Consider the following 12,636-nt stretch of genomic DNA (forward strand, 5'->3'; position numbering starts at 1 on the left):
CAAAGTTCATCTAACCTACACTATTCCATTCTCGTCCATATGCCTATCCAATGACCATTTAAATTGCCTTAAAGTGGGCGAGTCTATGACTGTTGCAGGCAGTGCATTCACCCCTCAATTTAAAGATATATCCCCTTGTGCTAGCCATTGCCTTCTGAGGAAAAAGGCTCTCCCTGTCCACCCTATCTAACCCTCTGATTTTCTTATATGTCTCAATTAAGTCACCTCTCAGCCTTCTTCTCTCTAATGAAAACAACCTCAAGTCTGTCAGCCTTTCCTCACAAGATCTTCTTTCCATATCAGGTAGCATTCTAGTAAATCTTGTCTGAACCCTTTCCAAAGCTTCCACATCCTTCCTATAACATGATGACCAGAACTATATGCAACACTCAAAGTGCAGATGCACTAGAGTTTTATACAGATGCAGCATGACCTCAGGGTTCCGAAACACAATCTCTCTCCCAATAAAAGCTAACACACCGTATGCCTTCTTAACAACACTATCAAGCTGTGTAGCAACTTTCAAGGACCTGGACACTGAGCTCTCTCTGCCCATCTACACTGGCATGAATCTTACCATTCACCCAGTACTCTGCATTCCTGTTACTCCTTCCAAAGTGAATCACCTCACACTTTTCTATATTAAACTCCATTTGCCATCTCTCAGTCTAGCTCTGCAGCTTATCTATGTCTCTCTGTGACCTACAATATCCTTAGTCACTATCCACACTCTACCGACTTTAATGACATCCACAAATTTATTAACCCATCCTTCTATGCCCTAATCCTGGTCATTTAAAACAATGACAAACAGCATTGACCCAAAACAGTCTCTGTCTTCTTTCAGCTGGCCAATTTCTGGTTCAGGCTGCTGATCATCCTCAATTCCATGCCTCCGTATTTATGGTTTATTAGTTTGCAGACGAAACCAAAATCTGCAGTGTAGCAGGCAGCGAAGAGAGTTACCTCAGAGTACATCAGGGCCTGGTTCAGATGGGCCGATGGGTCAAGGAGTGACAGATGGAATTTAATTTAGGTAAATGTGAGGTGCTGCATTTTGATAGGGCAAACTAATGCAGAGCTTATGCACTTAATGTTAAGGTCCTGGGAGTGTTGCCAAACAAAAGACCTTGAAATGCAGGTTCATAGTTCCTTGAAACTGGAGTCTCAGCTGGACAGAATATTGAAGAGGATATTTGATATACTTGCATATATTGGTCAATGTATTGAGTATATGGTTTGGGAGGTCATGTTGCAGCTGTATGGGACATTGGATTGGCCACTTTTGAAGTACTGCATTCAATTTTAGTCTCCCTGCTACAGGAAAGATATTGTGAAACTTGAAAAGGACACCAAATGTTCAGCTCATGACCCTACTTGGCATCCTGATACTTACCTTAGGATGCTGGGGTCGATATTTCCATCACATGATCACATTCAAAGAACCAAAAATGTGTGAAATATCCTTTCTTCCTCCCTTCTGAGAGTTGTAGAATCCCTACAGTGTGGAAGTAGGCCATTCAACCCATCGAGTCCACACTAACCCACTTAAGAGCATCCCAACCAGAATCACCCCCTACCCTGAATTTCCCATGGCTCATCCACCTTAACATCCCTGGATACTATGTGTAATATAGCACGGCCAATCCACTCAACCTGCACATCCAAACTCTGCAGGAGGAAACTGGATCACCCTGAGCAGACCCATGCAGATATAGGGAGAATGTGCACACTCCACGTAGACAATCGCCTGAGACTGGAATTGAACCCAGGTCTCTGGCGCTGTGAGGCAGCAGTGCTAACCAGTGAGCCACCATTCTTCCTTTCCTCGTTGTCTTGGCCTCTTCTTTCTTTTCCTTACTTCCTCCGTTCCTTCATTCTTACCTTCCTTTATCCTTCCCTTCTCTCCCGTCCTTTCTCAGACCTTTACACCAGAAGACATAGGTGCAGAAGTGGACCATTCAGCCCATCAGGTCTGCCTTATCATTTGATGAGATCGTGGTTGATCTGATAATCCTCATTGCCATTTTCCTGCCTTATCGCCATAACACTTGATTCCTTTTCTGATTAAAATTTAGTATATTGGTTTTGAATATAATTTATGGTCCAGCCTTGACAGCTCTCTGCGGCAAAGAATTTAATAGATTCACTGCATTTTGAAAAAAAATCCTTTTTATCACTGGACTTAATGGATGACCCATTACTCTGAGATTACACCTTCTGGTCCCAGACTCTCCCACAAGAGGAAGAAATGTCGCTCCATTTACCCTGTTAAGCCACCTAAGAATATTATGTTTTAATAAGCTTATCTCTCATTCTCCTAAACTCTGATGTGTGCCAGCACAATCTACTTAACCTCGCTCCATAAGACCTTCCCTCCATGCCTGGAATCAACCAAGTGAACTTTCTCTGGATTGCCTCCAATGACACTTCATCTTTCCTGCTATAACGGGACCAAATCCATTCACGGTATTTCAGTTGTGGTCTAGCTGGTGCCTTGTATATTTTTACTAAGACCTCCCTATTTTTATAATCCCTTCCTTTTGAATTAAAAAGGCAACATTCGATTTGCCCTCTCGATTACTTATTGAATTTTATTGTCAGCTATTTGTGACGCATGCATGAAGATTCCCAAATCCTTCTGTAGTGCAGCTTTCTGCAGTCTTTCCCAATTAAATAATACTCAACTCTTCTCATCTTCCTTCCAAAGTGCTTTAGCTCACATTTCCCTCATTATATTCCATCTGACAAGTTGCCCCCATCTGCTCCATCTGTCTGTAGTCACTATAAACTTCTTGTGTTATGCTCTTTAGTTGCCTTCACATCTACTTTTGTGTAATCTGCAAATTTGCTCACAGTACATCCATTTCCATTATCCTAGTTATTAATATATATTCTTAAAATATAGTCTGAATTATTGTGGCCCTTGTACTGATTCCTGTAGAACTCCACTAGTTACAGGTTACCATCCTGAAAGTGCCCCCTTTATCCCAACTCTGTCTTCTCTCTACCAGCAAAACCTTTATCCATGGTAATACACAACTCCCAACACCATGGGCACTTATCTAATGATGTCGTCTGTGTGTTACCTTCTCAGATGCCATTTGGAAATCTAAATATATTACATTTACTGGCTCCCCATTATCAATGCTGCTTGTTACTTTCTCAAAAATTGGAATGAATTTGTCAGGGATGATTTCCCTTCCATGAAGCCATGCTGACCCTGCTTGGTTATATTATGTATTTGTAATTGTTCTGATGTTATACCCTTTGTAATACACTCTAACACTTTCTGAATGGCAGATGTTTCTTTGTTCTTTTCATCCTCACTTTCTTATTTCCAACATCCCTGTACCTCTCCCTCACTTTCTTCCTTCCTCTCTCCCTCCCTCTGTCAACCATTATGAGTTAAGAGCTTGGAAAAATGGGTTTCCTAAATATCCTCCAATTTTCTAACTGCAAGATGGGAGTTATTTTTCTCGCTGAATGACAGGCTACCTGCTGTCAAACTTACTTGTGTGTATAGATATGAACAAAACATCAATAACAATATTTTATATGCAAATTAAAATTCATTTCTCAAAACATAAAAATGAAATGTCATCAGGTTGAAGTGTTTGTGAAACATTGTTCCACTTTCCAAGCAGTTCCATTCTTACCACGTCCAAGTTTGTGTTTTCTAATACTTCCACCAGCTTTTCCACTTTTGTCTGTTTTGTGAATAAAAAAATCTTCATCCACCCAAAGCAGGTATTTAGATGTGACCTGAGAAGCTGCCAAGTTACTTCCAGCAAACCATCCCTATGCAGAATAAAATGGCAAGAGTTTCAGGATCAATAAATGAGGAGAAATTGGTTCTTTGAAATTGGTTTAGCCACAATTATGTTACAAGAAGTATCTAGCTTAAAGTGGTATGAACAATAGACATGGAGTTCATTTATTTTCCAACATTTACTTCCACCACATCCCCTCCTACTTTTTCAATTCACCGAAATGACCTGTAAATTGTCCAATGTTGGAAGGATCCTGTTCAAAATTTGAATGGCATACCAGTTGACAGCGACCAGGAGTTGCAGTCTTTTGGAGAATTGTACAGTTTTACAATGAGGGAGCTATCTCCGAGAAATCCCAGAAAAAAGACACAATTAGCTAATACCTGCAGAACTAGCCTAAAAATTAGCTTACAGGTGCTGGGGTTACCAGTGGACATATGGTCCCATTGGTTTCATTAGAGATGCACATAAGTGTGTTGGTGACACCCAATTACGATATAGTGTAGGGCTCAATATCTGCTGTGTGATTGACTGCCTCTACAATATGCAAGGGCTGGGGGATAATGAGTGAACATCACATGTTAAAGTCAGCCACAAGTTATTAAAGAATTTTTGACCCTTTTAAGGGGAAATGGCACTAAATAACAATGTTATGATTAAAAACATGGAAAAATGAAGACAGATGCAGAAGGAATGTCTGGTGCTTGAGATACTGATTGTATCTGTGGTCAATAGGAGGCATGCCACTGTGTCCTGGGTAAAGGATGCCCTCAAGGACCACTCTCAGAAAGGGCAAGAGAGACATTGGCAGATGTTAGTTGTTGCCATTTAATGTTGAGGATCCAGGAGCAGTGTCACAAGAACCTTAATGAACTCATGTGGGTGCTCAATGTCAGTGAATGTATCTTTCTGTAACATCTCTTTCCCACTACATCACTGACAAAATACCAATCAAATAATCAAGTTCCTAATACTTAACCAGCAGAATTTCCCATTAGTCAGAACTCATGATGTAATTACAAGCACTCCAACTCACACTCCTCCTGATGTTCTCACTGTGCACCCACCAATGATTGCTTCCAGCTATATAACAATGGCAGGCTAACCTCACACACACAGTGGTGCACAACATCTGACATGTTGCCTTTCTTATGGCAGGATATTGCAGCAGACCAGAGAATGGTGGAGAGCTGAAATGGTTTGAAGTAAGTACACCTGCATTTACTGACAGATAGGACTTGTTGTTATTTTCTTCAATTCCCTGAAAGATGATCCCAACCAAGAATACTAAGCTGTGACATCTGCTGGAGCAGGACTTGCACTCAATAGGACTGAGTGGCAATTCCACCCCAGTAGCTCTAGTCTGGTAGGTATTATTCACACTCTGTACCTAATAATAATAATAAAATAAGGACTAAGAGCTTGGGTGTGACGTCACAGAATCAAATTAAAGACAACCAGTTTTGGATTCCTGGGAGGAAGAGAGACAAGAGATGCAGCTGGTATTGTACAATTATTGAGGGGATGTAGTTTAGGGTGAGACAGGAATTATATATTTGTCTTGCAGATTTTGAAAAAAGCATTTGATTGGGTTAATTGGATTAAGCTCTTGATAATGCTGAAAGATAACAGAGTACACAAGAGCAATAGGCAACTCAAAGAAAAAGCTGTACAGGAATAAACAGCAACAGTGAGAATAGAAACAACCATGTAACTGGAACACAAGTCTGACAAAGGATTTGATTTACCTCTCAGCATATATCAATATAAATCCATATTTGCTGTTTGACTCATCAATTCAAGACTGATTTACACTGAAAGCAACTCACGTTGAGAGAATCAGACCTTGAGGTTCCATGTGATGTAAGACGAAGTTTTTTCACATTTACTTACCGGAGCATCTCAAGAAAATCAGGACTCTGATGTGAATCACACCCCACTTCCTGCTCCCTTGGCCTCACCTCTTGGCTGACTCAGTTGGTGAACTGACCAAGTGCTCATCTCTCCAGATCAGGTGAGCTAGAAAAGCCATTGACTTGAGACTTGCAGCTTATTGGATTCATTGTATTGAGCCTGGGACCAAAGATGGCTCAGCGTCATACTGCTCTTAATGGACAAATGGAAAATCTGGCTTGACTGAGGTTTATGAGATTGGTGTCAGAGATAAGCAACTGAAGTTATTGAGCAGAGCTTGGAGACATTAAGATTGTTTTCCTTGAAGAGGAGAAGGCTAAGAGGAGATCTGAGAGAAGGTTTAAGTTGACAGGTAGAGGAGGTAGGGAGAAATTGTTCCTGCTCATAAAGGGATCGAGAACCAGAGGCCCGATTTCAAGTGTTTTGTGAGAGAAGAACATAGGAACATAGGGACAGGAGTGGACCATCGGATCACTCAAACCAGTTCTGCCATTCAATGAGGTCATGGTTAATCTGTGGCATAACTCTGCAGACCTACCTTTGGCCCATGTCCTTTAACACCTTTGATTAATAAAAAAATTATCTATTTTAGATTTAAAATTAATGACTGATTCAGCATCCATTACTGTTCGTGTTGAAGAGTTCCAAACATCCTTTGTGTGTGGAAATGTTTTTTAATATCTCTCCTGGATAGTCTGGCCTTAATTCTCAGATTGTAGAGCATAGAAAAGTACAGCACAGCACAGGCTCTTTGGCCCACAATGTTGTGCCGATGATTAATCGTCATCTCAAATTAAATAACTTGACCTTCACCACCTCAATTCACAGCTGTCCATGTGCATGCCCAGCAGTTGCTTAAATGTCGCTTTGTTTCCACCACAAGTGCTCACAACTCTCTGCGTAAAGAACCTACCCCTGACGTCTCCTCTGTACATTCCTCCTAACACCTTAAAACTATGACCCCTCAATCCTGCCCTGAGGAAAGATCTCTGGCTATCGACTCTATCCATGCCTCTCATTACCTTGTACACCTTGATCAGGTCACCTCTCTTCCTCCTTCTCTCCAGAGAGAAAAGTCCAAGCTCAGTCACCCTCTCCTCGTAAGACATGCCCTCCAGTCCAGGCAGCATCCTGATAAACCTCTTTTGCATTCTCTCCAAAGCCTCCACATCTTTCATATAATAAGCCGACCAGAACTAGTCACAATATTCCAACTGGGGACTCACCAAGGCTTTGTGGAGTGACAGCAAAATCTTGTGGCTCTTAAACTTGATCCCCCTGTTAATAAACACCAAAACACCATATGCTTTTTTAATAATCCTATCCACTTGAGTGATGACTTTGAGGGATCTATGCACTTGAACACCAAGATCCCATTGTTCTTCCATACTGCCAAGAATCCAGTCTTTAATCCTATATTCAGCATTTAAGTTTGATGTTCCAGAATGCATCTCTTTGCATTTATCTAGGTTGAACACTATCTGCCATTCCTCAGCCTAGCTCTGAATGCTGTCAATGTCGTGCTGCAGTCTGCAATAGTCCTTGATACTATAAACGGCACCTCCAAGTTTTGAGTCATTGGCAAACTTACTAACCCACCTCTCAACCTCCTCATCCAAGTCACTTATAAAAACTACAAAGAGCAGAGGCCCAAGAACAGAGATGGCAGGACACCACTCACCACTGACCTCCAGGCAGAATACTCAACATCTACAACCAGTCTCTGCCTTCTGCCGCCAACAAACTCTGAATCCAGATAGCCAAATACCCCTAAAATCCCATACCTCCTGACATTATGAATGAGCCTACTGTGGGAAACCTTATCAAATGCCTTGCTGAAGTCCATGTACACCACATCCACTGCTCAACCTTCATCGATCTGTCTTGTCACCTCCTCAAAGAGCTCAATAAGATTTATGAGGCATGACCTGCCCCTCATAGAACTATGCTGACTGCCTTTAGTCATGCGATGCTTTTCCAAATAGTCATAAATCCTACCCCTCAGAATTCTTTCCAAAATCTTGCTGATCACAGACATAAGACTGACTGGTCTGTAATTGACAGGAATTTCCCTTTTCCCTTTCTTGAAAAGAGGAACAACATTTGCCTCCCTCCAATTCTCCGGTACGACTCCCATGGAGAGTGAGGAAGCAAAGACCTTCGCCAGCAGCTGAGCAACCTGCTTTCTCACTTCCTGGAGCAACCTACAATAACTTTGGATGGGCCCTCAGGACTTATGAATCTTAATGTTTGTCAAAATTTCCAACACACCAACTTCCTCAGTCTCAATCTGTTCAAGCCTGTTTTCCTGCTCCTCAAAGCTCTCATTGTACTCCCTAATTCTAGAGCTCCCAACCAATGCAAATAGAGTCATAGGGTCATAGAGATGTACAGCATGGAAACAGACCCTTCGGTCAAACCCGTCCATGCCAACCAGATATCCCAACCCAATCTAATCCCACCTGCCAGCACCTGACCCATATCCCTCCAAACCCTTCCTATTCATATACCCATCCAAATGCCTTTTAAATGTTGCAATTGTACCAGTCTCCACCACATCCTCTGGCAGCTCATTCCATACACGTACCACACTCTGTGTGCAAAAGTTGCCCCTTAGGTCTCTTTTATATCTTTCCCCTCTCACCCTAAACCTCTGCTCTCTAGTTTTGGACTCCCCAACCCCAGGGAAATGACTTTGTCTATTTATCCTATCCATGCCCCTCATAATTATTTAAACATCTATAAGGTCACCCCTCAACCTCCGACGCTCCAGGAAAAACAACCTGTTCAGCCTCTCCCTATAGCTCAAATTCTCAAACCCTGGCAACATTCATGCAAATCTTTTCTGAACCCTTTCAAGTTTCACAACATCTTTCCGATAGGAAGGAGTCCAGAATTGCATGCAATATTCCAACAGTGGCCTAACCAATGTCTTGTACAGCCACAACATAACCTCCTAACTCCTGTACTCAATACTCTAACCAATAAAGGAAAACATACCAAACGCCTTTTTCACTATCCTATCTACCTGTAAATCTACTTTCAAGGAGCCATGAACCTGCACTCCAAGGTCTCTTTGTTCAGCAAACACTCCCTAGGATCTTACCATTAAGTGTAAAAGTCCTGCTAAGATTTGCTTTCCCAAAATGCAGCATCTCGCATTTATCTGAATTAAAGTCCATCTGCCACTTCTCAGTCCATTGGCCCATCTGATCAAGAACCTGTTGTAATCTGTGGTAATCTTCTTTGCTGTCTACTATACCTCCAATTTTGGTGTCATCTGCAAACTTACTAACTGTACCTCTTATGCTCGCATCCAAATCATTTCTATGATTGAAGAAAAGCAGAGAACTCAGCACTGATCCTTGTGGCACTCCACTGGTCACAGGCCTCCATTCTGGAAAAACAACCTCAACAACCACCCACTATCTTCTACCTTTGAGTCAGTTCTGTATCCAAATAGCTAGTTCTCCCTGTATTCTGTGAGATCTAATCTTGCTAACCAGTTTCCAATGAGTAACCTTGTCGAACACCTTACTGAAGTCCATATAGATCACAACTACGGCTCTGCCCTCATCAATCTTCTCTGTTACTCCTTCAAAAAACTCAATCAAGTTTGTGAGACATGATTTCCCATTCTCAAAGCCATGTTGACTATCCCTGATCAGTTCTTGCCTTTCCAAATACATGTACATCCTGTCCCTCAGGATTCCCTTCAACAAATTGCCCACAATTGACGTCAGGCACACCGGTCTATAGTTCTCTGGCTTGTCCTTACCACTCTTCTTAAACAGTGGCACCACGTTTGCCAACCTCCAGTCTTCCGGCACCTTACCTGTGACTATCGATGATACAAATATCTCAGCAGGAGGCCCAGCAATCACTTCCCTACCTTCCCACAAAGTTCTAGGATACACCTGATCAGGTCCTGGGGATTTATCCATCTTCATGCGTTTCCTCCTCTGTAATATGGACATTTTTCAAGCTGTCACTATCTATTTCATTGCATTCTACATCTTCCATGTCCTTTTCCACAGTAAATACTGATGCAAAATACTCGTTTAGTATCTCCCCTATTTTCTCTGGCTCCTTGCTGATCTTTGAGTGGCCCTATTCGCTCCCTAGTTTGTCCTTAATGTATTTGTCAAAACCCTTTGGATTCTCATTCATTCTATTTGCCAAAGCTATCTCATGTCCCCTTTTAGCCCTCCTGATTTCCCTCTTCAGTATACTCCTACTTTCTTTATACTCTTCTAAGGATTCACTCGATCTGTCCTGTCTAAACCTGGAATATGCTTCCTTCTTTTTCTTAACCAAGCCCTCAATTTCTTTAATCATCAAGCATTCCCTGTACCTACCAGTCTTTCCTTTCACCCTAACAGGAATATACTTTCCCTGGATTCTCGCTATCTCATTTCTGAAGACTTCCCAACTTCCAGCCGTCCCTTTACTTACGAACATTTGCCCCCAGTCAGCTTTTGAAAGTTCTTGCCTAATACCATTAAACTTGGCCTTTCTCCAATTTAGAACTTCAACTTTTAGATCTGGTCTATCCTTTTATATCACTATTTTAAAACTAATAGAATTATGGCTACCGGCCCCAAAGCGCTCCCCCACTGACACCTCAGTCAGCTGCCCTGCCTCATTTCCCAAGAGTAGGCCAAGTTTTGCACCTTCTCTAAGCCTGCAACATGGTCTTTAATGTCTGATGCCACCTTTCTACTGCTCCCCACGACTCTGCATGGTATGCAGTAGACTTGAATTGTTTTATTGCTAAGTTGTCCACAATGTCCTTGAATAATTTTGGTATGAATTTTGATCCCTGACCTGATTGTATTCCTGTTATTGGTCTTTATCCAGTGAAAAATTTGAGTAATCCTCTACAATCCTTTTAGCTGTGATATTGCATAATAGAATGGCTCCTGGAAATTTAGTGAATGATATTCATTAACTTTCAATGAATGACGTTTGGGTGTAACAGGGAGAAGTGTCAAAGAGGATCTGGTGTTGCAATATTAATCAAGTATTGTTATAGTATTTATCAAGTACTGCATATAGGAGGGATAAAATCTTTGGTGGTTCCATTATAGAGGCTATATGGGTTGAACATAAAAACAAAAAGGGTGCAATGACATTTTTCAGAATGTACTATAGATCCCCAAACAGTCAAGAAAAGGTAAAAGGGCAGATACTTAGGTAAATTTCAGAGAAGTGTTAAAAAACAGAATGATAATAGTAAAGACTTTCACCTTTTCCAATATTAATTGGAATATTCAGACATTCTTAAAACATATCCAGGAAAGCTTTCTACACCAGCACGCAGAATGTCCTCCAAAGGTGGGAACAGTTCTGGACCTAATTGTATAGAACTAAGCCAGCAACGGGTAAAGTGTCCTTTGAGGAGCATTTTGGTGATAGTGTCCATAACTCATTCAAATTGAAGGTGGTCATGGCAAGAGGCAAAGCTGGACCAAAAAAAACCATAATTACACAAGGGTGGGGGTGGGGTTGGGGCAGGTTGATTTTAATATGATAAAACAGGATCAGACCAAGGTGGACTGCGAGGAGCTTCTGATGGGAAAATTTACATCAGAGCAAAGGGAGCCTTTCAAAAAGTGAGAGTGCATAACATTCCTGCAATGGTGAAGGTTTGAACTAATAAGTATGAAGAATCTTCGATGTGGAGGAATGCACCGTATTAATGGGTACGACAAATGAGTGAAAGCTTTCATGAGCCATCAGGGGTTAAGTCACCAGATGCCATTGGCCAGTATTTACTGTGGAGAAGGATATGAAATTTGGAAAACTTGGGGAAATAAACAGTGATATCTTAAAAAATGTCCATATTTCAAAGAAGGAGCTGTTGGATGTCTTAAAATGCAGGGGGAAAATTCCACAGGACCTGATTGGGTATATATCTTTTGGGAAGCGAGGGAAGAGATTGCTGGGCCCGTTGATGGGATACTTGTAACATCGATAGCCACACGTGAGGTGCCAGAAGATTAGAGGTTGGCTAATGTGGTACCATTATTTAAGAAATGTGGTAAGGAAAAGTCAGGGAACTATAGATCAGAGGACCTGACGTCGGTGGTGGGCAAGTTGTTGAAGGAGATTCTGAGGGAAAGGCAAGGATTGATTTAGGAGAGTCAATATGGCTTAGTGTATTGTGTCTCATGAACTTGACTGAGGTTTTTGAAGAAGTGACAAAGAAGATTGCTGATGGCTGAGCGATAATTATTGCCTATATGGACTGCAGCAAGACTTTTGACAAGATTCCACATGATAGACTGGTCAGCAATGTTAGATCACATGGATTCCAGGAATAGCTAACCAATTGGATACAAAATTGTCTGAAGGTAGGAGACAGAGAAAGGTGGTGGAGAGTTATTTTGCAGTCTGGAGACCTGTGACCAGCAGTGTACAGCAAGAATTGGTGTTGGGTCCACTGCTTTTTGGTATTTAAATTAATGATTTGGATGTGAATAGAGAAGGTATACTCAGTAAATTTACAGATGGCACCAAAATTGGTGATGGATTGGACAGTGAAGAAGGTCAGAACATAGAACCTTGCAGTGCATTACGACATTTGGGGATTGAACCAAAGGGCTGAGGAGTGGCAGATGGAGTTTAATGTAGACAAATGTGAGGTCTTGCATTTTGGAAAGGCAAATCAAGGGGAGTTTTATTCAATAAATGGTAGGATCTTGGAGAGTGTTGCCGAACAAAGGGGCATGGGATGTATGTGCACACTTCCTTGAAAATGGAATCAAAGGTAGACAGTGTGGTGAGGAAGGCATTTGACACACTCGCCTTTATTGGTCAGTGCATTGAGTGTAGGAGCTGTGACATCATGTTGCAGTTGTCCAGGACATTGGTGAGGCAACTTTTAGAATACTGTGCTCAATTCTGATCTCCCTGATATAGGAAGGACATTATTAAACTTGAAAGG

Source organism: Hemiscyllium ocellatum, chromosome 32 (assembly GCF_020745735.1).
Source record: "Hemiscyllium ocellatum isolate sHemOce1 chromosome 32, sHemOce1.pat.X.cur, whole genome shotgun sequence".
NCBI classification, from domain to species: domain Eukaryota; kingdom Metazoa; phylum Chordata; class Chondrichthyes; order Orectolobiformes; family Hemiscylliidae; genus Hemiscyllium; species Hemiscyllium ocellatum.